Source organism: Portunus trituberculatus, chromosome 32 (assembly GCF_017591435.1).
Source record: "Portunus trituberculatus isolate SZX2019 chromosome 32, ASM1759143v1, whole genome shotgun sequence".
Lineage (NCBI taxonomy): Eukaryota > Metazoa > Arthropoda > Malacostraca > Decapoda > Portunidae > Portunus > Portunus trituberculatus.
In genome coordinates this window covers 10,981,140-11,006,139 of record NC_059286.1, presented here as the reverse complement: position 1 = coordinate 11,006,139, position 25,000 = coordinate 10,981,140, and the positions used below count along the sequence as shown (strand labels likewise).

At 37.9% G+C, this 25,000-nt stretch overlaps 1 protein-coding gene and 1 non-coding gene across 3 annotated transcripts in view; both read right to left on the bottom strand.

The window, feature by feature from the left end:
• The window catches only part of LOC123511916 (protein amalgam-like), a 364,685-nt gene that overhangs the window by 167,406 nt on the left and 172,279 nt on the right, over positions 1–25,000 (bottom strand). The gene's annotated exons all lie outside the window — the stretch shown is intronic.
• Positions 23,942–24,015, bottom strand: Trnal-cag. Its single transcript has one exon. It is a non-coding gene; the product is annotated as a tRNA-Leu (tRNA).

Here is a 25,000-nt window from a genome sequence, read left to right as displayed (position 1 = left end):
TGAGAGTGAAGGTGACGAAAGGAAGAGAAAAAGAGAGAAAGAGAGAAGGAAAGAGTGAGTGTCTGAGAGTAGGATTGTCGTGGGAGTGTATCTGGAAGAGTGAGTGAGTGAGAGAGAGAGCATTGGAGCTAGTGAGTCAGTCTTAAGAGGAAGAGTATTGGACTGCGTCTCATCACACAGGTATGCGTGTCACTGGGAGGCGAGACGAAGCGAAACGAGGCGAAAAAGGCGATTCTGGTAACATTTCTGCACTCTTCTTCCTACGCCTACTTCTCTTCCTCCTCCTCTTCTTCTTCCTCCTCATCTAACTTCTTCTTTCTCTTATCTTGAATTTTTTTTTCTTTCTTTTATATATTTTTTCTCTCATTGTCCTCTTCCTCCTCTTTTTCTTATTAGTTCTTCTATTTCTCTTTCTCTACTCTTCTCTTCTTACTGTTCTTCTGATTTTTTCCTCGTTATTCTCCTTTTCCCTTTCTTTTTCTCTCTTTTCTTTTTTTTCTTTTTTCCTCTTTCTTGTTCTTGTTCTTGATCTTGTTCTTCTTGTTCTTGTTCTTCTTGTTCTTGTTCTTCTTGTTCTTGTTCTTCTTGTTCTTCTTCTTCTTCTTCTTCTTCTTCTTCTTCTTCTTCTTCTTCTTCTTCTTCTTCTTCTTCTTCTTCTTCTTCTTCTTCTTCTTCTTTTTCTTTTAATTTTCCCCTTCTCCCCTGCACGTCCTCCTCCTCCTCCTCCTTCTTCTTTTCCTCCTCCTCCTCCTCCTCCTCCTCCTCCTCCTCCTCCTCCTCCTCCTCCTCCTCCTCCTCCTCCTCCTTCTTTTATATCTTAGTTCCAGTAATACTCCAGCCGTTATTGCATGCTTTCTTCTCCTACTCGTCATTCCGTTCCTCCTCCTCCTCCTCTTCCTCCTCCTCCACCTCTTCCTCCTAATCTCTCTCTCTCTCTCTCTCTCTCTCTCTCTCTCTCTCTCTCTCTCTCTCTCTCTCTGGAATTAAAATACGTCGAGAAAATTACAAGAAAATATTTTTGTTGTATGTATTTTAGCTTTTATAATCCTTCCTCTTCTTCTTCTTCTTCTTCTTCTTTCTTCTTCTTCTTCTTCTTCTTCTTTCATCTCCTCCTCCTCCTCCTCCTCCTCCTCCTCCTCCTCCTCCTCTTCACATTTACGTTAACTTGATGAAAATTCTCCGGGATGTCAAGTATACGTAGAGAGAGAGAGAGAGAGAGAGAGAGAGAGAGAGAGAGAGAGAGAGATAAAGCCATTAAGAATTTTTATTTAAACCACATGACGTACTTGTTTTTTTTTTCTTTTGTCTCTCTTTGCTCTCCATTTCTCTGTCCTCTTTTACTCGGTTATTCCTTGTTCTCATCCTTCCTCCTCCTCTCCCTCCTCTTCCTCCTCTTCTTCCTCTTCTTCCTCCTTCCTGTCTTTTCAATTCAATTTTCCATTCTCTTTTATCCCTCCTTTTTGCTCTCCTCCATTCCTCCTCCTCCTCTATCTTCTCTCCATCTCTTTCTCTCTCTCTCTCTCTCTCTCTCTCTCTCTCTCTCTCTCTCTCTCTCTCTCTCTCTCTCTCTCTCTCTCTCTCTCTCTCTCTCTCTCTCTCTCTTCTCCACTTTACTCTTTTATCCTCTTCTTTCCATCTGTTTCTCTCTATTTGCACTTCTGATTGGATTTCTTCTCTCTGTTACTTTTGCCTTTTTATCTTTTCTTAGCTTTCTTCTTTTCTTCTTTTCCCTTTTCTTCGTCTTTCTTCTTTGGTTTTCGAGAGTTGGTTAAAATGTTTCCTTACACGACGGGAAGGATCCATTTGTGTGTGTTGGTGTTGGATTCCCTCTGTCTCTGTCTGTCTGTCTCTCTCTCTCTCTCTCTCTCTCTCTCTCTCTCTCTGAAAACAGGAAGCAAATTTCAGAGAGCTGTGTGTGTGTGTGTGTGTGTGTGTGTGCATGACTTTTGACATTTTATTTATTGGTTGTGTTCATTCATAAATTTACTACATTCCTTATTCTTTATTCATACATTATTTGCTGATTTATTCACGTATCCATGCGCTCATTGATTTGCACATTTATTTATTCATTTCTGCTTTCATTTATTTATTTATTCATGACAGCGTGAGATTTCCCAGAATGTGTTATTTATTTATTTATCTATTTGTTGATTTATTTCCACTCGCCAGTTCCATGCATTAATTTTTGCCGTATTTTTCACGCAAGACCTGCTTATGGTATTGAAATATGTAAATATGAATGTATGTATTAGCATTAGTGATTCATGTACACGTGCATTCACTCTTTCATTAAAGGATTGACACACAAATTAGTTGATCGCATTTCATTTGTATTTATGCATCTTTATTTCATAGGCAGATAACATTTTTTTTTTCGCACATATACACAACTACTCATCTGCGTATACCATTGATTGAATTCCGCTACATTTCTTCCTCTGTGTCTATTAGTCTTAGGAATCACTTAAGCTGCAAATTAATCTATGTTTTGTATATTGCGTGCATTCAACATGTTCACTGCGCTAATCACTCAGAAATTCGCTCTTTGACGTATAGGAAATACTTAGAAACCTTACATACACACTCCTTTGTATCAATATTAGTTCCCTCCTTACTTTGATAAACGACTGAATTAGGAAATGTATCACGTATTGTGTATAGTATCTCTTGTATTTTCCCATGTACCGTAGAATATTTGAAACATTATATATACCTTCTCTTGTACCTATTAATAGTCTCATTATTTTGATAAACCTCGGAAGTTACAAAATTAATCTATATCGGAAGTTGCAAGTTAATCTGTACAGGAAGTCACAAATTAAACTGTATCGGAAGTTACAAGTTAGTTTTTATAGGAAGTTACAAGTTAATCTATATAGGAAGTTGTAAATTAATCTATATCAGAAGTTTCAATCTATATCGGAAGTTTCAAATTTATCTGTAGCATCACTTGTGTACATTCTCCCTTCTCCCTTCTCCCTTCTCCCTTCTCACTCAGACTGATGTTACACGTGCAGCATCGAATTAGAAGCCTTCCATGTACCGACCCTCGTATCATTAATAGTCTCCTTATTTTGACAAACAGCTAAATTACCTCATTACTAGTCAGGCGACCTCGACCGCCTTCCAATACATATATTAGTCCCATCACAGCGTAATGACTCTATTTGCAGGGCCCGAGTGGACGGAATACATTTGAACTATTTTTCCCTTGTATGTCTGCTGGTCTGGAAACACGACTGCCCCTAAAACACAAGCATAATTAGAAGGGAGGGACCTGCTTTGCAATTTGGAGACTGTTTGGTGATTGGGGGTTTGTGGGTTTGTGTTTTGGGGTGAAGGGGTGAAGGGTTTGTGTGTGTATATATGTGTGTGTGTCTGGGTGTTTATTTATGTGTGTTTTCGTGTGTGTGTGTGTGTGTGTGTGTTTATTGTTTTTGTCTTTGTCTTGCTTTGTCTCGCTCATTGCTTTTATTTTCTCTTGCTGGCTGTTTGTTTATATTCTTTTGTATCTTTTCTGTTCATCGTATTGTTGTAATATGTATTTCATCTGTACTAATGGTGTTTCACTGTTTGATCTGCTGCAGTCTCTGACGAGACAGCCAGACGTTACCTTATGGAACGAGCTCAGAGCTCATTATTTCCGATCTTCGGATAGGCCTGAGACCAGGCACACACCACACACCGGGACAACAAGGTCACAACTCCTCGATTTACATTCCGTACCTACTCACTGCTAGGTGAACAGGGGCTACACGTGAAAGGAGACACACCCAAATATTTCCACCCGGCCGGAGAATCGAACCCCGGTCCTCTGGCTTGTGAAGCCAGCGCTCTAACCACTGAGCTACCGTGTGTGTGTGTGTGTGTCTGTGGTCATCGTCTTTTTATTGATCTTTTGTTTCCTAAACTGTACATGATATGTATTCGTGTCTGACTGTCTATGTGTCTATATTTTTGTGGCGTTTTTATAACTGGTATATTGCAAGTTTAATGATCCCACAAGTTTTACCGCCAAGGTTCTTAAAACTTCGCCAACAAAACACAAACGTTAGTACTCTACCTTGTTACGCGTGCGTACCCATGTCTAGCACTCTCCTTTCCTCTGTGCTACTTGCCAGTTATTCCGTCAATGGCACTCCAATTACCTGGAAAACAAGAATAATACGTTAAAGTTTGGTAAAGTAGATAATTTGTCCTACCATAACGCCAATCAATGCATATTTTCCATGCAGTTCTTCTAAAGTAGGTGAATTTTTACTGGTAGTTTTCTCTGGTCTTTCCTTGCTTCCCCCAGGATGAACCCTCGTCAAACACTGCTCATATCACATCATAAAAGCACAAAATACTCACACACATAACCTTATTAGGAACTAACAACGCTATTTATATCACCAGACTTTCCTTTCTCAGTACAGCACATCTCCCTCTCTATCAATACCTCCTTTCTTCCTTTACTTCTCTCCTTTAGTATTTTCTCCATTCCTTCCTTTCAGCATTTCTCACCTTCTCACTTGATTATTTGCACCATTTCTGTATTCTGTCCATCTCTTCTCTTCTCTCCATTCCGTATTCGTCTCTACACACTCTCACTCATCCTCCGTCTTTCCTCCAGTTTCTCCTTACTTCTCCAGATTGTGACCTTTGCGTGTCTACAACATCCTCCATTCTTGTATAATTCGATAGAATCTTACTGAACTTACCTGAGGACACGTCTGGAGCAAATAAACCTGAAGTGAGGAGTTGAGATGACTTGAGAATTTTGAGCTACCTGGTACTGGTACTGGTGGTGGTGGTGGTGGTGGTGGATGTACAGTAGATTGGAAAGTATACGTTATAGTTTATTTGGGTTAGAAAGTGGAGAGAAACATGGATGGATAAGATGAGGATTTATTGATGAAGATAGAAAGAATAAGGAAGATGTAAAATAGCTGATAATAGATGTAGAAGGGAATAAAATAAGATTAGATATAGAAATGGTTGATAAAGATGAACTACAGTGAAATTAGACAATAAAAGTGTGTGAGGGAGATAGAATGAAGTAAAGAAGTAAGGAAAAAAATGATGATGCAATTTAAGGATGAAAAGTAAGTAAGAAAAGAAAATCTGGAAAATACACAAAAAAACGAAAAAAATATACTGAAACTTTGAGTAAGAAAGTAAAAATAATAAAGTAATAATGATAAAGATTCGGAAAAAAGTAGTGATAAGAAAAATATTATATTGAAAACTTACAAAAAAAGAAAAGTAAAAGTGAAAGTAAAAAAAAAGTAAAATTGAGTTAGTTAAAAAGTTAAAGAAAATAAAAAAATATATATAAAAGTAAAAGTAAAACAAAAGTAAAAATAAAAAAAAAAGTAAAAAAGTAAAAAAATGTAAGTAAAAAAAGTAAAAGTAAAAGAAAAAAATAAAACAAGTAAAAAAGTTAAGTAAAAAAAGGAAAAAAAATAAAAATAAAAGTAAAAAGTAAAAGTAAAAAAAGTAAAAAAAAAATAAAGTTAAACAAAGTAAAAAAGTAAAAAGTAAAAAAAGCAAAAAAACTCAAAAATAAAAGTAAAAGTAAAAGTAAAAAGTAAAAAAGTAAAAAAAAGTAAAAAAAAAAAATAAATAAAAAAGTAAAAAAAAAAAAAATTAAAAAGTAAAAAAAAGTAAAAGAAAATGTGAGAGGAAGAAGCTTAATTAGCGGTCAGAAAGGATAATGACATCCCTTACTTACCTGTGCTAAATTGGTCTTCTTACCTGCCCAAGTGAGGAGAGGCCATGACTTCACCTTTAACCCTTTACTTCATCTCCCTCATCATCTGCCTCTTCTCCTTTTCCTCATTTATTCTTTCTTCTTCTTCCCTTTCTCTATTTACCTCTTTCGTTATCTCATTTCTCTTTAATTGTTGTGTTTTTCTTTATTTTATTATGTATTTTTTTATTTATTTCCGTTTATCTTTCTTCTTCTTCCTTTTTTTTGTCTTTATTTCCTTATTTATTTTCTCTTCTCCATCATTATTTATTTGTGTTTTTCTTCTCTTCTGTCATCCATCTTTTCTTCTTCTTCCTTATTCCATTTTCTTCCTTTTTATTCTTCAACTCTCCTTCTTTCTTCTACTTTATCACTCTCTCAACTTTATTAATCTTCCTCCTCTATCACAATATACTTCCTTTCCATTTTCTTTTTTCCTAATTCGTTTTATGGCATTCTCTTCATCTGTCTTCTTCCTCCTCCCTTCTTTCTCTTTCTATCCATATTTTTCTTCTTTATCATTCACCTCTCCATTAATTATTACATTTTCATTGCCTCTTGTTGTTTATTGTTCCATCTTCACATTTATTCACGTATTTATTTCATTTATCCATCCTTTCCTCTACCTTCATTCGTACGTCTATCCTTTATCAGTTTTTATTCACGTTCCCCCTTTGCATTTTATTCTCTACATATTTTTTTTTTTTTTCGTTTCGCTTCACCCTTTTATTAATTTTCTCTCGTCTCTTTATCAATCTTCGTTAGCTTCATTCCTCCTGCTCTTCCTCTTCGTCTCTTTTTTTTTTTTTACTCTCTTGTTGTCACTCCTTATTCTCTCTTTTCTTTTCCTCTCCATTTTGCGAGCATTAATTCTTCCTGTCACACTCTCACTACGACTTCATTCTCTCTCTCTCTCTCTCTCTCTCTCTCTCTCTCTCTCTCTCTCTCTCTCTCTCTCTCTCTCTCTCTCTCTCTTTCTTCTCTTATGCAGTACCTCAAAATCTCATTTGTTTGTCTGTGGAATACTAACCAAGGAATAACAGAGAGAGAGAGAGAGAGAGAGAGAGAGAGAGAGAAGAGACTGAATTCACATCACTGTCAAAAGTCGGAAATTTCTCCAGAATGTATCTTGTTTCCTCAATCTCGCGTCTCGTCTCCTTGTTTGAAAGAAAAAAGTTTGGAATTTATTTAAACTTTTTTGTCTCTTACTTTCTCTCATTCTTTCTCTCCTTCTTTCCTTCCTTCTTTCTCTCCCTCTCTCTTTTTCCCTCCATTTCGGGTCGTTGAGTGATATCTCTAATCTAATATCTTTTTTTTTCTTTTCTTTTTTATTACGATTTTTTTCCTTTTTCTTGCCTTTTCATTTTAAGTTTTTGGACTCGAAGGGAAGAGAAAGTTACAAGGAAAGAAGGAAAGAAGAAAGAAATTCATGTTTTTTTTTTTTCCTGTTAACTGCATCTTTTATTTGTGTGTGTGTGTGTGTGTGTGTGTGTGTGTGTGTGTGTGTGTGTGTGTGTGTGTGTGTGTGTGTGTGTGTGTGTGTGTCCACCTACCTCCGCCCATTTCAACCTATTTAGTTCTTCCTTTTCTCTTTACATTCATTTCATAACTCAATTTCTTATTCACCCTTACGAGAGAGAGAGAGAGAGAGAGAGAGAGAGAGAGAGAGAGAGAGAGAGAGAGAGAATTTTAATCACAAGTATATACATCCAGCTTGAAGTGTGTATGTTTGTAAACTAAACGAGAATTTCCAGGAATAGAAACGTCGAATCTTCTCCTGGACACACACACACACACACACACACACACACACACACACACACACACACACACACACACACACACACACACATTCTCTCTCTCTCTCTCTCTCTCTCTCTCTCTCTCTCTCTCTCTCTCTCTCTCTCTCTCTCTCTCTCTCTCTCTCTCTCTCATCAGTAACACTTCTCCTGATTAGAAAAAAGGAAAAAAAAAATGAGACTTTGGAACAAAATATCGAAGTACAAAAAAGAAAGCAAGGAAAAAAAGGAAAGGAAAAGGAAAGAGGAAAGTAGGAGGAAAAGTCTTGTTGTGTTATTTTCCACCAGACTAATTTTTTCCCCCTTTTTTTGTTTTTTTTTCATTTTTTTTATACCTGCGGATTCAGTGAGTTGTTTTTGTTACTCTCACTTTTGTTTTTATTTATTTTTTGCTTTTTCTTTCTTTTCATTTCTTAGTTCCTTTTCTTCCTACTTCCTTCCCTTCCCTTCTTTTTTTTCTTGCTTCGTTTCTTTCTTTCCTTTTTTTTCACGTTTTTATTTCTTGTTTCCTTTCTCCTTTTTTCACTCTCTTTTTCTTACGTTCATTCTTTCTATTTGTCTTTCTCCCTTTCTTTCTTATTTCCCTCATTTATCTCTCCTTCCTTCACTTCTTCCTTCATTGATGTGCGTGTTGAGTCATTACAACATTACAACCTCTCTTACGACCCACCACCACCACCACTGCCACCACCACCACTACTACTACTACTACTACTACTACTACTACTACTACTACTACTACTACTAGTACCACAACTACTACAACCATCTCAGCTTTAATATAAACACGTGTGAATATATGCAAGGGAGCATCGCCCTCTCCTCCTCCTCCTCCTCCTCCTCCTCCTCCTCCTCCTCCTCCTTGTCTTCTTCGTCCTCCTCCTCCTCTTCCCACCTAAGGAAGGAAGCAGATATCTTCAAGGTCTTACGTGGTTGAGAATTCTAGTCTTTGCTCCTCCTCCTCCTCCTCCTCCTCCTCCAAGTCTGCTGCTGCTTGTTCTTTCTTTGTGTCCTCTTGTGTTTCTCCTGTTTTTTTTCTCCTTCGTTCTTTTTTTTCTCCTTCTTTCTTTCCTCACTTTTCTTGTCTCTGGTATCTATTCTTTACTCTCCTCCTCCTCCTCCTCCTCCTCCTCTTTTCTGGTCTTTGTATTTTTTTTCTTTTTTAGGATTCGTGTTCAGGTCTCTCTCTCTCTCTCTCTCTCTCTCTCTCTCTCTCTCTCTCTCTCTCTCTCTCTCTCTCTCTCTCTCTCTCTCTCTCTCTCTCTCTCTCTCTCTCTCTCTCTCTCTCTCTCTCTCTCTCTCTCTCTCTCTCTCTCTCTCTCTCTCTCTCTCTCTCTCTCTCTCTCTCTCTCTCTCTCTCTCTCTCTCTCTCTCTCTCTCTCTCTCTCTCTCTCTCTCTCTCTCTCTCTCTCTCTCTCTCTCTCTCTCCTTCTCTGTTTATGTCTCTGTATATTTGCTTATCTATCTATATGTCTATCTCTTTATTTTATCTCTCTATCTCTCTCTCTCTATCTAAATATCTATATATCTACCTATTTATCTCTCTACCTATCTATCTACCTATTTATCTACCTACCTATCTACCTACCTATCTATCTATCTTCAATCAGTCTCCCACGTTGAATTGAGTCACATATTAACACTACATATAAAGGTGAATTATTTGTAAGCGTTGTCAGGAAATATGAAGCTTATCGCACCCTGGTTGGTTGTCACGTTATGAGCCGCGCGTTCCGTGACTGAGGCGCCGAGTTATCGAGGTCACAAGGTAAAGGTAAACTGGGTAAGAATTTGAGGTCGTTTTTTGTAAGTAATTGCCGTATTTTTGAAAGTTTTGAGAAGTTATGAGGATTGTTACACGAAGGTTGTTTCTCTCTTTCACTTTCTCTCTTTTCTTCTCTCTCTTTTGCTTTTCTATCTCTGTCTGTTTGTCTCTCTTTTTCTATCTTTCTCTCTCTCTCTCTCTCTCTCTCTCTCTCGCTCTCGTTTTACCTCCTGCTTTGAAGTCGAAATAAATGTTCTGTGTCAGATTTTCCTCTTTTCCTTTGTTTTTTTTTAGTATTTTCGCGTTTGCTCTTCGCTGAACGCACTTCAAAGTTCGGAAATCAATAAAACTTGTCCTTGTAGAAACACGCGGCGTTCCTAAAGATCACAAGACCATAAAGATTACATTGATCACACTTTTATCTCAGTTTGCCTCTTGATTTTCCGCGTCTTACGTTCGAAAGTTTAATCTTATGTTTATGTTTGTTTTGCTACATCGACATTTTTTTTATGTTTTGATGGTTTTGTATGACATTATGATTGATTTTTGTCTTTATCTTTTGAGTTTCTGTGTTTTCTGATGCTGAGACCCTTGTTTTATGTAAGAGAGGAAAGCTGGCTAGGGGGAATTAAAGTAAAATAAGCCCACTTAGTTGCCAGTTCCCTTACCGGTCTAAGAGAGTCAGCCAGAAGAAAGGGATAAATGTCATGAAACCTCCTTCTTAAATGTATCTTTTGTTTATGTAGGATTAGGTTAGGTTACGTTAGATTAGCTTAGGTTAGGTTAGGTTAGACTGAAATGTAAGTTTCTTTTATTTCCCTTTTCCTTCGTTATTTCTTTTCTATATTATTCTTATCCCTTTACTAGTTTTCTATGTCTCTTTCCTCTCTCATCGTTTCCATCTTTCTGCACCTTTCTTATCCCTTTAATATTATCCTTCGTCTCCTTCCTTTTTCACCTTCAGTGCATTTTTCCACCTTCATCATCCTTTTTGTAACCTTCATCATTTTCTTCTTTCTCTTCCTTTACCCCTTTAATAAAAATCTTCACTTTTGTGTCAGTATATCACTCTACAACACACCCACTAATACACCACGCTGAGTCACCATAACCACAGATAGATCAGAGTGAGTCAGGCCAGCGTCACTCTTCCCTCACTCCCGTCCCTCACGACTCATACACTTTGTCCTCAAATAGCGTGTCACACTCAAATTCCGTCACGTGGCGCCTGGAGTTGTGTTCGATAATATAGCGTTGCGTGAGGTGTCGTGACTGGCGCTGTGATCAGGCCCCGGAGCACCTTGGCTGGACTGGCGAGGCAGGTGAGGTTAGGAGTAATGTCACGTTTGCTTAGAGTAGGGCAGGCAAAGTAGGTGATAAAACAAAAGTGGTGTATATAGAGAAATTGAAAGAAATAAGGACAGGCAAAGTAGGTGATAGAATAAAGTTAGTGTGTATGAAAAAACTCAAATAAGGGTTAAGTTTTGGATAAAGAAAAATGTGTACATATAACAAATTGGAAGAAATAAAGGTTAGAAATCGATAAATGGTGAAACGAAAGTGATGTTTATGGAAAAATTGAAAGAAATAAGTGCGAGCAGAGTAAATGATAGAATAAAAGTGGTGTATATGGAGAAACTGAAGGAAATAAGGGTGAAAAAGTTATGGATACAGAAAAAGTGTATATATAACAAATTGAAAGAAATAAGAAATAAGTAAACGGTAATACTAAAAATTTATGAAGAAACTGAAGGAATTAATGTTTAAAAATGATACATGATAGAAGAAAATATTAGATAACAAAGAATTATGTGAAAAGTAGTAAAAAAGGGAGGTAAGGAGGTGATGAAGGAGAAAATAACATGTGTGGAAGAATTAGGTAGAGAAAGATTGTGTTGGCTAGGAAACACTGTCACGTTTGCCCACAGGAGAGGAAAGAAGAGGGTAGAGCAAAGAATGGTGCTCTATGTGGGAAATCTTGGTCGGTAAAAGGGAAGTAATAAGGCGAATAAAGTAAGGAAGATTGGGAAATTAGATAGAAAAGAGAGCGCTAATGGAAAAGAAGGGTTTTTTTTCTAGGAGAGACTAATGGAAAGAGAAGCTAAGAGTATATATGTGAAGGTAAAGTATTTTTGTATAGAAAGTTATGACAAAGAAAGAAAGGAAACAAAATTAATAAGGCTGTTAGTAACGTAATGATATGAAGTAAAAAAAAAAAGGAGTTTTAAGAAAGATGTCATTTTCATAAAATAATCTGGTAAAAAAAAAAAATGTCTAGGTATGAAAGACTTTTGAGAGACTTTGATAGGAATTGAAAGAGGAAAGGTTATGAAAGAGAAGTAATATTTTTCAGAAACTGGAAACTTTAAGAGGAAGAAATACATTAAAATATAAACTCAGGAACCCCCCCCCTAAAAAAAAAAAAAAACACTATTCATTCCAACAAGATGGAAACAAAAAAAAAAAAAGTGACGTAAATTGAAATAGGAATAAATAATGGGAATATATCTCAGAGGAAGATAGATAGGAAAGAGTAATTGAAAATGGAATATAGAGAGAAAATATATCGTGTTTTATTGAAGACACAAGATTGATGGGGAAAGAAAGCACGAAGTTTTAAGGACAGTGAATAGGGAAACTGTTTCAAGATAGGAGGATAAAATCTTAACACTAATGAAATGATGACGAAGAGATGGAAAAGAAAAGAAATAGAGAAAGAGAGATAGAGAGAGAATAATAGAAAAACAGGAAGGAAGAAGACAAATATGAAAATAAAATAAACAGAGAGGAGAAATATAAAGAACAGGAATCAAGACAAAAAGGAAAGTTATACGAGGCAGAGGATAAAGAAGGAGCGGAGTTGAGTTGAGATGAGAGAGACAGAAAAAAAAAAAAGAGGAAGAGAGAGAATAGTCAAGGGAAAGAAAACAGCTCCAAGGAGTGCATGAGGTGGAAAAAAATGATGCCTCAAGTAGCTTTACCTGGAGGAAGGAAATTATACCTGGAGGAGGAGGAGGAGGAGGAGGGAGGAAGAAAAAGAAGACGACCTCAGATGAGAAGGAGGAGCAAGAGGAAAAGAAGAAGGGGGAGGAGAAAAAAAAGGAGGAGAAACAAGAGACGAGAAAGAGGAGGAGGAAGAGGAGGAGGAAGGGAAAGAAACAGACCGCAGATAAGAGATAGAAGTAAATGGAGGAAGAAGAAGAAGAAGAAGAAGAAGAAGAAGAAGAAGTAGATTAATCCTAATAAATATCATATCTAAAGAACAAAAGACATAGATAAAATAGAAAGACGATTAGAAATTAGTGAAGGAATGAAATGTAGCTAAAAATTTATGGCTGTGGAACTGACAAGAGGAAAAAAAAAAAAAAACATTACTTAAACTGAACTCGGAAGGGAAAAAAAGAAGAGATGGGAGAGGAAAACAAGAAGAGGCGAGAGGGAAACTTAAAGAGTCGATAGAGGAAAGAACTTTTGTCTTGGAAGGAAGTGAAAATCGATGGAGGGAAAAAAGACGAGGAAAAAAAATTAGTGAAGAAGAAATCGTGGAGTTAAACTGTGCCTGAGGGAAGAAAAGGAAATAAAAACACTGCAGCTGAGAGAGAGAGAGAGAGAGAGAGAGAGAGAGAGAGAGAGAGAGAGAGAGAGAGAGAAGGGAGGGAAAACAACTAGAAAGATTTTATGAGAAGGGGAAAAATGACATCTTTTGTTAATTTATGTGCTTTGAAATGTTTTCCTTTTGGTTTTTTTTTTTTTTTTTGTTGTTGTGGCAGACTCATTTCCTCCTCTCACTTATTGTTTTCCGTTTTCTTTCTTTTCTTCTTTCCTTCTTATTATTATTACTTATTTTTTTCAGTTATTCAATTTTTGGTAACGTCATTTTTGTTACATTTCATTTAATTTTCTTATTTTTCTTATTCATTTTTTCTTTGAGTCTTTCTTCATTTCTTTATTCTTTTCTTTTTTTTTGTAGTTTTCTTCTCCTCCATCATAAGCTCAGACAGGATGTAATACCTTTCATCCCTCCTCCTCCTCCTCCTCCTCCTCCTCCTCCTCCTCCTCCTCCTCCTTACTAGGCCCAATTAACCTTTCATCCTTTACCTCCCTCCTTGCCTCCTTTTCCTCCACCATTAGTCCCTCCATTCCTTCCTGACTTTCCTCTTCTCTCCTCTTCCATCTCCACCTCCTTTCTTCTATTGCTCGTATCTTCTCGTCTTTAGTCTTCTTCTTCCTTCTTCATTGGTGTTTTTTTTCTTTTGTATTTTCATCTTCATAATTTGTAAGTATTCTTCATTTTTTTCTTGCGTTTTCCTCCTGCCTTCTTTCATTCTTCTATTACTTCTTTCCTTTCTTCTTTCCTTCTTTACTTTCATTCTTACTTTTTTTTTTATTTAGTAACATTCATTTTTTTTCCCTCTGTGCTATTATCTCTTTTTCTCTTCTCCTCCTTGTTCATTCTTCCTTTGTTTCTTCTTCCTTCCTTCCTTCCATCCTTTCTTTCTTTCATTTTTCTACTCTTTTATTTTTTCACTATTATCATTTGTCTTGATTTCCTTATTCTTTCATCCTTTCTTACTTTTTCTAGTTTTTCTTATATATTTTTTTCTTCCTTCCTTCATTCCTTCGTTCCTTCCTTCTTCATTCCTCGCTCTTTATTTTTTTTTCTACCTCCTCTACCAAACAAGATCTCTTCTTCCACCACCACCACCACCATCTCCCCTTCCTCCTGTGTAAACCTAAATAACGTGCTTCCTCCCACCTCACCCTCCTTCCCCGTCCCCTTACTCCCCTCACTGCCTCCCTCTCTACCCTCCCCAATGCCACCCTCGTATAACAGAACATGCTGCCAATAAGTCGAAAATTCAGTAATAACACCATTGTGGTTCGCCTATTGGTCTCCGGTAAACCTTTCCTTGTGTTATTGGTTGAAAAAGATGCTATGTTTGGTTTGGCTGGTTTGTGACATCATATTAATAGATTTTACAACGCCTTTACGAATTTTCTTATGTTCCCCTTGCTTGTGTTTTCTCTTCCCCGTTTTCTGTTGAGTACATGTGTTGTTTTTTTGTGTTATTGGTTGAAAAAGATGCTATTTTTCGTTTGGTTGCTTTGGGACATCGTATTTATGGGTTTTATAACGACTTCTCTTATTTTCTTGTGTTTCCCCTTCCTGTGTTTTCTATTCGCCGTTTTCTGTTGAGTACTTGTGTTGGTTTTTTGTGTTATTGGTTGAAAAAGTCGCTGTGTTTGGTTTGGCTAGTTTGAGATATCATTTTATTTGATTTTATAGCTCCTCTTATTTTCTTGTGTTCCCCCTGCTTGTGTTTTCTCTTTTCCGTTTTCTGTGGATACTTTGTTCTTATTTATTTTATGGATTTATTTATTTATTTTATTTTATTTCATTTTATTTATTTTTTTTTGACATTGGTTGAAAAAGACGCTGTTTCGTTTGGCTGGTTCAGGATAGAATTAATTTATTTTACAAGGCTTTCACTCATTTTCATGCGTTCCCCTTCTTGTGTTTTGTTTTCCGTTTTCTGTTGGATACATTTTTTTGCCATTCGTTGAAAAAAGGCGATATATTTTGTTTGGCTGGCTTAGGACATTTTATTGATAGATTTTATAACTCCTTTTTTCATTTTCTTTTGTTCCCCCTGCATGTTTTTTTCTCTTCTCCGTTTTCTGTTGAGTACCTGTGCTGTTTGCCGTGGGTCGGGATGGGATGGAATGGGATAGAAAGGCAGGGATAGATAAATAAGTTTTTTTTTTCGTTTTCTTTCTATTTTTCTATTGATTATATTTTGTTGAGGTTGTTTTGCTTCGTTTTCTTCATTTATTTATTCATTTAATCTGATATTTTCCAGTTTTTCAGCTTAGGTGTTACTTGTTTTATCTATTTTTTGTTTGTTATTGATTTTTTTCCGTGTTTTATTAATTTTTTTTAGTATGGGCGTGTGAGAGTGGTTAAAATGTCTCCTTAGCTTCAGTTTTTTGTTTTGTTTTATTCAGTAGGAGTCACAAAGCGTCACTCAAGTAGTAGGTGTCACTGTGTTCTGAGCCTGTACAGGGTTAAAGATGAAGGGGAACTGAATAAAGTAAAAATAAAATGTCTAAGATCACTTTTTTCACCTCTTCACTCATCCTTCACAATGCATCTCTCTCTCTCTCTCTCTCTCTCTCTCTCTCTCTCTCTCTCTCTCTCTCTCTCTCTCTCTCTCACCGCAAAGTTACTAAAATACCCCAGAATTATCTTTCAAGGGTTTAACATTTTTGCCTTTTTTTTTTCTTCTCCTCTCATATTTCTTCCACATCATTGCCTGAGCACTTTATCGTCCTTTCCTTCCTACCTCCTTTACCCTTTTTTGCCCTCTCGTCTTCTTCTTTCCTTCCCTCCCTCGACTTCTCTTCTCGTCTTTCTCCTCCTCGTTCTTCTTTCACCTTCTCCATTTTCTTCTTCCATTTCTTATTTCTGTCTTCATATATTTGTCTTCCCTACTCTCTTTCATCCTCGTATGTTTCCCCTAGGTTGTACTCTCTCTCTCTCTCTCTCTCTCTCTCTCTCTCTCTCTCTCTCTCTCTCTCTCTCTCTCTCTCTCTCTCTCTCTCTCTCTCTCTCTCTCTCTCTCTCTCTCTCTCTCTCTCTCTCTCTCTCTCTCTCTCTCTCTCTCGCTAAGCCAATGTTACCTTGCATGCACACAACACCACAACACAACACCACTAATCCCAGTCACTCACCAACCCTCACCTGTGTACACCTTTCCCTCTCCTTCTCACTTGAAACACCTGTCCTGAATTTTTTTTAATATTTGTTTTTACCTGTGTACCGGAAGCGACCAAGTAGAAAAATAACACCTGCTGGGAATGTCACGTTTTTCTTTCACCTGTCTGTCTTGTATGCTTGTTGTGTTTGTGTTGCGTTTGTTGTGTTTAGTGTGGGTGAGTTTGGTGGGCTGTGTTGATTATTGTAATTGTAACGTGTGGTGTTTGTGGTCTATTTAATTTTTGTTTGTGTATTTCTGTGTGTTTATTTGTCTATGCACATGTTGGTCTCTCTCTCTGTCTGTGTATGTATCTATTTATCTATCTATCTAACGGTTTATCTATCTAGTTATCTGTTTATCTATCTGTCTATCTATATATCTATCTGTCTGTCTGTGTGTCTGCCTTTATATATTTTCTATGCAAGAGGGGAAAGCTGGCCAAGGGAAAAAAAGAGTAAAAACATAATACCGCTTCGACTTCCAGTTTCCATGCAGGTCTGTCTATCTATCAGTCTTTCAGTTCACCCGTTTTTCTTTTTTTATTCATTTTTTTCTACATTTTTTTTCCTTTCTTTTCTTTCACATACTAACTCAAAACTTGTTACTAACACACTATTCATTTCTTCTTCATGGTTAGTTTTTGTCTTCTAAGTTCGTCACACACTTACTCACTCTTCCACTCTCAGCATTTATCTGTCTTTCTTTCTCTCTGTTCGTCTTTGTTTCTACTATTCTGTCTGTCTGTTTATCTATCTATCTTTTTTTTTTTGCTTACGATATACATTAGTCACTTTTTTCTTCTGTTCCAGCCAGTCATTCACTCAAAAACACTCATTACACACTCATTCCTCTACCATAGTCTTTTTTTTCCTAATTTTGTCACGTATTTACTCAAAACCCACAATACAAACACACACTCATATCTTTATCGTGGTTATTTTCTTCTAAGCTCGCCACACACTCAATACTCTCATCACTAACAACCTCATACCTTCCCCATGGTCACTCTTTTTCCTCTAAGTTCATCACACACTAACACAAAACCCTCCTTGCTGACACATTCTCATTATATCCACAATGATTACTTTAAATTATGTTTGTCACACACTCAATACTTTCACTACTAACACACACTCACACCTTCATGATCACCTTTTTTCTTCTTAAGTTAATCACACACTAACACAAAAACCCTCCTTACTGACACACACACTCCCGTCTCTCCCAATCACTCTTCCTACACTCCCAGCAAGGCGAGGGAAGTACACACCGCACCTTGAGATAAATCACAGTCATTCATTCCTTGCAGTTTTCTCGAGCAAGGCATAAATTCCGCATAAATTCTTCTCCCCATCCATTTCCTGTTCCTGAGAAGCCATGGATGTGTTCTCTGTGTTCTCTCTCTCTCTCTCTCTCTCTCTCTCTCTCTCTCTCTCTCTCTCTCTCTCTCTCTCTCTCTCTCTCTCTCTCTCTCTCTCTCTCTCTCTCTCTCTCTCTCTCTCTCTCTCTCTCTCTCTCTCTCTCTCTCTCTCTCTTTATTCAGTGTTCGGTATCCACCCTTCTCTTTGTTTTTGCATTTTCCTTTCATGATTCTCTTTCTTTCTTTCTTCGTTTCAAATTGTCTGCCAGTCTTTCTCATCTCTGTATTCCTCTCTTTATCTTTCCTTTTCGTATCCACTCTCTTCTTGGTTTCCTCTTGTATCTTTTTGTGATCTCTATTTTCTTTCTATCTTTCTTGTTTTAAGTTACTGTTTTGTCCTTCTCCTTAACTGCCTCTTTCTTTCTTTCTTTCTTCTCTCTCTCTCTCTCTCTCTTCTCTTCTCTTTCTATTCTTAATTCTGCGTTTGGTGTCCACCCTTCTTGATTTCCTCTTGTTTTGCATCTTCTCTTCTTGTTCTTTGTCTTTCTTTTCTTATTTCTTTCTTCTTGACTGCCTCCCTCTCTTTCTCTCCTACCTAATATGCATTTATTCAACTTTTTTTTTCTCTCTCTCTCTCTCCTTTTATTCTCTATCGTTCTCATTCTCTCTCCTTGTACGTATTTCCTTTACTCTTCATCGTATTGTTTTATGTTTCTTGTTCTTGTTCTTGTTGTGCCTCCTCCTCCTCCTCCTCCTCCTCCTCCTCCTCCTCCTCCTCCTCCTCCTCCTCCTCCTGCTGCTGCCTCTCTAGAAAGCGTCAGGCAAGCATGCAGCACTGCCCATTCGACATACACACTGCATCCATGTACACAATGCACACAGAATATTACATTTACGAAGCTTTAACACCTTTCCACACAAACATTTAATATTTTCTTTTCACTCTCTACTAAAATTCCATGTTTTTTTTAATATCAAATGGTTTCACTTTTTTTTTTTTCCTGCCAGCCTCGAGTGCAGGGAGAGGTGGGTGGGGAGGAACCTTCTTCTTTACTGTCCTGTCTCTGTCACTGATAGTTAGTACACAGTCTCAACAAACAGTCTAGTAAGGACTTCAGGGTCTGTTGCTGTTTGTATCCCTTTGTATCTCTTCCTCTTACTCTTCTTTTTCCTCCTTCTTCTCCTCCTCCTCTTCCTCCTCCTCTTCCTCTTCCTCTTCCTCTTCCTCCTCCTCCTCCTCCTCCTCCTCCTTCTCTTCTGATTGACATTGTATTTTCTACCTTTTACAGTTGTCTATTTCCTCCTGCTATTCTTCCTCCTCCTCCTCTTCCTATTCCCCGGTTTATAATTAAGGCTCCTCCTCCTCCTCCTCCTCCTCCTCCTCCTCCTACTCCCTCTATGATTCAAGCAGCACCTCTCCTCACCTGGTCTGCTTTAAGATGGTAAGAATGTTGAATCCAGGTGCATCAAGGTGTCACTGGTGGGTGGGGGTGTCAGGTGAGGGTTCCAGGTGACAGGTAAGGCCAGGTGTGGTGTTGTGTAGTGTGTGATTTCTGGATGGTTAGGTTAAGTTAGGTAATATTAGCCTCTGATTTACTCCACGTGGTTGCTTATGTTCATTTTCCGCAGGTAGAAAGGTTTCTTTTTTTATGCAAGAGGGACGTTTATCAAGGGGAACAAAGTGTTAGATTAAAAAAGGCCCACTTGAATTGTAAGCTTCCTAAAAGATAAGAGACGAGTTAGCCAGACAGTGTTCACCAGTGATTTGCTTCAGGTAAATGCTGATAAAGAGAGATGTTGCATTGTTTTGTTGTAATTCAAGGTTCTGATTTATCGTTGAGGGGTTATGTTTTAGCTTTTTAGCCACACACACACACACACACACACACACACACACACACACACACACACACACACACACACACACACACACACACACACACACACACACACCTTTTTTCCCTAGTGTCTTTTTCCAGGAATCTCAAAGTGTTTTTCTGTTTCTGTCGGCAAACACACATTTGTTCGTACTAACTTGCCTCAGCTGACCATGTCCTCATCTCTAATGCACGTTCCTCCCTTGTTCGCTGGGAATGTGCCGAGCCTCACCACACCGCAGCCACTGACCGAGGAAAGGAAATCTGCCTTGAGAAAATCTAAATGCAGCGTCGAAAGGTGGCGGAACATAAACACATTCGACCAGTTTTCGCCAAAATGACCAATCTTGACCGAAACAAATTTGGCGTAAACTAATTTGTTCTGGCCAGATTTGACCTCGGCAAATAGAAGCTAACGATACTTCACTTTGCAGACCTGACTCAATCATAGCATTGGCCTATATGACGTAGGTTTCAGGACATTTGTTCCAGATTTTTGGCTAACTCTACTAACCTTTTAGGGAACTGGCAATCAAGAAGGACTTTTTGATTATATTTTTTGTTGTTCTTGGCCAGCTTCCCCTCCCAATTAGAATAAGAAGCTTGACCTAATCTAACTATTCCAGAAGAAGAGGAGAAGGAGAAAAAGGAGGAGGAGGAGGAGGAGGAGGAGGAGAAAGAAAAAAAGGGAAATAAAAGCGTAATGAAAAGCAGAAAAAAACTAGTTACAATTTATTAAAAAGCTGTGACATATTAAAAAGAAATGCCAAAAGATGCTATAAAGCCTGTATAGAATGTGTGATCATAGATTTGTTTAGTAGGTTCAAATGTTCAAATGTTCGGGTGTCCTTGTGTGGAGTGAAGGTTGAGGGAGTGAGGAGCATATTGACGTGAGAGAGAGAGAGAGAGAGAGAGAGAGAGAGAGAGAGAGAGAGAGAGAGAGAGAGAGAGAGAGAGAGAGAGAGAGAGAGAGAGAGAGAGAGAGAGAGAGAGAGAGAGAGAGAGAGAGAGAGAGAGAGAGAGAGAGAGAGAGAGAGAGAGAGAGAGAGAGAGAGAGAGGGAGCGGGAGGAGAGAGGATAAGGGAGAGAGAAACTTTTGGCATAAAAACTTTAAATAGATGCACAAGTGAAATGAGTTTTTTGTGTTGTTTTCTAAGTGCAGTTATTAGCCATTCAGATTTTATTTTATTTTGTTTTGTACCCATTTTCTTCCTTTCCCGTCTTTGCCCTTCTCTTCCCTTCCCATTATTGTCTCCCTGTGATTATCTTCTTTTATTTCTTCCTCCATTCCTTGCTTTTCTTTTTCCATTTCTAATTTATTTTGTAATCTCTTCCATCTCATTCTTCCCTCATATTTTTATCATCTCATTTTCAATGTCGCCAAATTACTTTTTTTTTTCTTCCATTTTTTTTTTTTTTTTGCTTTCCTCTCCCATTTTTTTTGGTTTCCTATCTCATTTTTAATATTTCTCTCTTATCATCTTTTCTATCTCCTCCTTTCATATTTTCATCATCTCAGTTTCACCACCACTAAATTTCTTTCTTTATATTACTTCCATTTCTTATTTTTCTTTCCCATTTCTAACATTTTCTATCATCTCTTCCATCTTATTCCTTCCTTCATATTTTCATTATCTCAATTTCACCACCACTAAATTACTTTCTCTATTTTCTCATTTCTGTTTTCATCATCTCCATCTTTTCCTTCTTCCATTTTCATCACCTCTATTTCAACACTCCTAAATTACTCCCCTTTCTTGTTCACTCCACTGTTGTTCCTCCCTTTTTCCTCCCTCCCGGCAACCAACCAGTGTGTTCTCATATCTTCCATTATGATAACTTGTGAGAGAGTGTAAAGAGAAACTGTTTTATTCCTTGGTTTCATTTCTGAGTTTTGTAACACTCTTGTTCGTCTTAGAGCGAGAGTTGAAGTGTGTTTGGTATGTATCTCTCTCTCTCTCTCTCTCTCTCTCTCTCTCTCTCTCTCTCTCTCTCTCTCTCTCTCTCTCTCTCTCTGTAGCTGTTTACACCTGCTTTTTCATATTTTTTTCAGGAAATGGTTTTTCTTTTCTCTTTATTTTAGGTTCGCCTCCTCCTCCTCCTCCTCCTCCTCCTCCATCTCCTCCTCCTCCTTCTCCTCCTCCTCCTCCTTCTCCTCCTCCTCCTCTCCTCCTCCTCCTCCTCCTCCTCCTCCTCCTCCTCCTCCTCCTCCTCCTCCTTCTCCTCCTCCTCCTCCTCCTCCTCCTCCTCCTCCTCCTCCTCCTCCTCCTCCTCCTCCTCCTCCTCCTCCTCCTCCTTAGGGAAAAGGCTCAAGTTTTGTAGTTTTATCCATCTTTTCCTCTCGTCTCATCTTCCCGTGTGTGTGTGTGTGTGTGTGTGTGTGTGTGTGTGTGTGTGTGTGTGTGTGTGTGTGTGTGTGTCAGATTCCTGTCTTCATGACGTGAGAAAATATAGAAAGTGAGGAAGTGCTGATTAAAGTTACTGGAAAGAGAGAGAGAGAGAGAGAGAGAGAGAGAGAGAGAGAGAGAGAGAGAGAGAGAGAGAGATATGCGAGCAAATTAATGAGGTAATAGAGAAGGAAGGGTGAAATATTAGTCAGAAGAGGAACAAGAGGACGAGGAGGAGGAGGAGGAGGAGGAGAAGAAGGAGGAAGACGCCGAAGAGGAGGAGGAGGACGACGAAGAGGAGGAAGAGGAGGAGGAGGACTGGTGAGGATAAATGAGCAATAAATGTAAGAGAAAGGAAATGGAGGAAAACAAAGAAAGAGGAAGAATGCCATAAGGTAGAGAAGAGATTAGAGAAGAAAAGTAGCGTAAGAGAGAGAGAGAGAGAGAGAGAGAGAGAGAGAGAGAATTTTCATTACCTTTCCAATCATAAAAAAAAAAAACTCCAATCTTTCTTTAAAATATACGTAAATTTGTACTACTCCCAAAACTTTAAGCCTTGAGTTTCATACCAATCACAGGAAATTTACGAATAGAAATACATTGAAATTATGACCTGGGAAGTGTTCTCTAAAGGCAACTCTCTATCTTCGCACAATATATATAACCTGCATCTAGTTACACACACGTTCTTTATGCAATATTTAGAAACGCAAATAAAAAAAAAAAAAAACATAAAAAAATAGATGACAACTTTACTGTCCTTAGAGTGTCTTTCTAATTATTATCTATTCAACTTGTTTGGGCACCTCAGTGGAGCTTTTTATCACTTTTTTCAATTTTTCTTTATGGAATTAGGGAAGCTGACCAAGGGCAATAAAAGGGCTCACTTGATTGTCAGTTTCCTAAAGGATTAAGAAAATTGGCCAAAAATCTGGTCCTCCCTCTTAGATAGAAAAAAAAAATAATAGAAGTCTTGAAATAATCCTTTAAAACCCTTTGAATTCCCACAGACTCCATTTAAATCCCAAACAGTTAACCCTTTCGAAAGCTACGGTAACAATAGAAAAAAATAATAGAACTCCTTAAATAATCCTTTAAAATCTATTGAAAAGCGCTTTAAATTCCCACAGACTTCATTTAAAGCCACACACAGTTAACCCTTTAAAAATCACAGTAACAATCTTCCTCTTACTTAAAATAAAATTATAGAACTCTTGAAATAATCCTTTAAAACCCATAGAAAAACTATTTAAATTCCCGCAAACTCTCCATTTAAAACCCATACAGTTAACCCCTTACAGGCCACAGTAACACGGAATCAAGACCCTTAATAAACACCCTTTAGAGACATTACTGTAAGAAGTCAATTTAAATTTATACTATAGACCATTTAAACTCTCTCTCTCTCTCTCTCTCTGTCTGTCTGTCTATCTATCTACCTATCTATTTATCTATCTATCTATCCATCTATTTATCTACTCCCCAGAAACTCAAAGGAAATCCAAACAAATCCTATTCTGGCGTGACCAAAACTAAATGGAGCCTTTAAAAAGAATAAGTAAAAAGAAATAAAGGAAAAAAATATATGCAGGTGTCCATTAATCAGTGTTTTTCCATCAGGGACCTGCCATAGATACATTTTTTTAGGAGACTCGATACCGATGGAGTTTTAAAAGTAATGGGCAGGTGTATTTACTTTTTTACTTTGTTAGATGTTCCTGTTTTTTTCCCCCATATTTCAAAGTGATGGTGATTGTTTCCAGCATCCCTCATCCCTGCCTGGCCTTTATGCTCCTGCTGTTGTTTTTATTCTACTTTTTTTTTTGCGTTTTTTTATTGCTTTGATCTTTCTTCCATTTCTCTCGTATGTTTTTTTTTTTTTTTGTGCTTTTCCTCTCTTGATTCAGTGATTTCTCTCAGTGTGTCTGTTTTTCCAATATCTGTCACTCTATTTCGTGTGTTTTCTTTGTGTTTCTCTCTTTTTTTCAGTACATTCTATCTAGTAAGTTCTTGTGTGTGTGTGTGTGTGTGTGTGTGTAATTCACTGTTTGATCTGCTGCAGTCTCTGACGAGACAGCCAGACGTTACCCTGCGGAACGAGCTCAGAGCTCATTGTTTCCGATCTTCGGATAGGCCTGAGACCAGGCACACAACACACACCGGGACAACAAGGTCACAACTCTTCGATTTACATCTCGTACCTACTCACTGCTAGGTGAACAGGGGCTACACGTGAAAGGAGACACACCCAAATATCTCCACCCGGCCGGGGAATCGAACCCCGGTCCTCTGGCTTCTGAAGCCAGCGCTCTAACCACTGAGCTACCGTGTGTGTGTGTGTGTGTGTGTGTGCTCATTTTCTATTCAGTGATTCATTTTCTTTATGGTTTTATTGTTTCTGCTTATTTAGTTTTTTGTGATGTATTTTTTGTAGCTGTTTTTTTTATCTATTTTTTCTTAATCTGTGTGCTTTGCTATCTCTCTCTCTCTCTCTCTCTCTCTCTCTCTCTCTCTCTCTCTCTCTCTCTCTCTCTCTCTCTCTCTCTCTCTCTCTCTCTCTCTCTCTCTCTCTCTCTCTCTCTCTCTCTCTCTCTCTCTCTCTCTCTCTCTCTCACCTGAAAGGAAATTAACCTCGACTCTTTCATTCCATTTTCTTTTCTCTTTCCATTTTTCCCTAACTTATTTTTTGTATTAAATAAATGTCTCTCTCTACTCTCTCTCTCTCTCTCTCTCTCTCTCTCTCTCTCTCTCTCTCTCTCTCTCTCTCTCTCTCTCTCTCTCTCTCTCTCTCTCTCTCTCTCTCTCTCTCTCATATTTGAATTTCTTTGTTGAATATAATTTTTCTTCCTCCTCTCCCCTCCTCCTCCTCCTCCTCCTCCTCCTCCTCCTCCTCCTACCCCATGTACTTTTTTTTCCTACTCTCTCATCTCTTCCTCATTTTCTCTTTCCTCCTCCTACTCTTTCTCCTCCTCACCTCCTTCTCGTTCTCCCCTTGTCCTTCCTCTCTTCCTTCGTTTCTTTGTGCTAGTCATTGCCCTCCTCCTTGTCCTCCTCCTCCTCCTCCTCCGTCCTCTTCTTCTTCTTATTATTATTCTTATTCTTCCTCCTCGTTGAAGGAAAATATTTTAGTTCTAATTATATTTTTCGTCGCGTTTCTATTTTTCGGAGTTACAGTTTTGGTACGAGTGTCTCCCCGTTTTCTTTGTCCCTCTTCGTTTTCTTTTTCCTTTTTTTTTAATTCATGTCACACGCCTGGAAGATTAATTGTGCAGGTGTTGGATGCTTATTTCTTTCTCTCTCTCTCTCTCTCTCTCTCT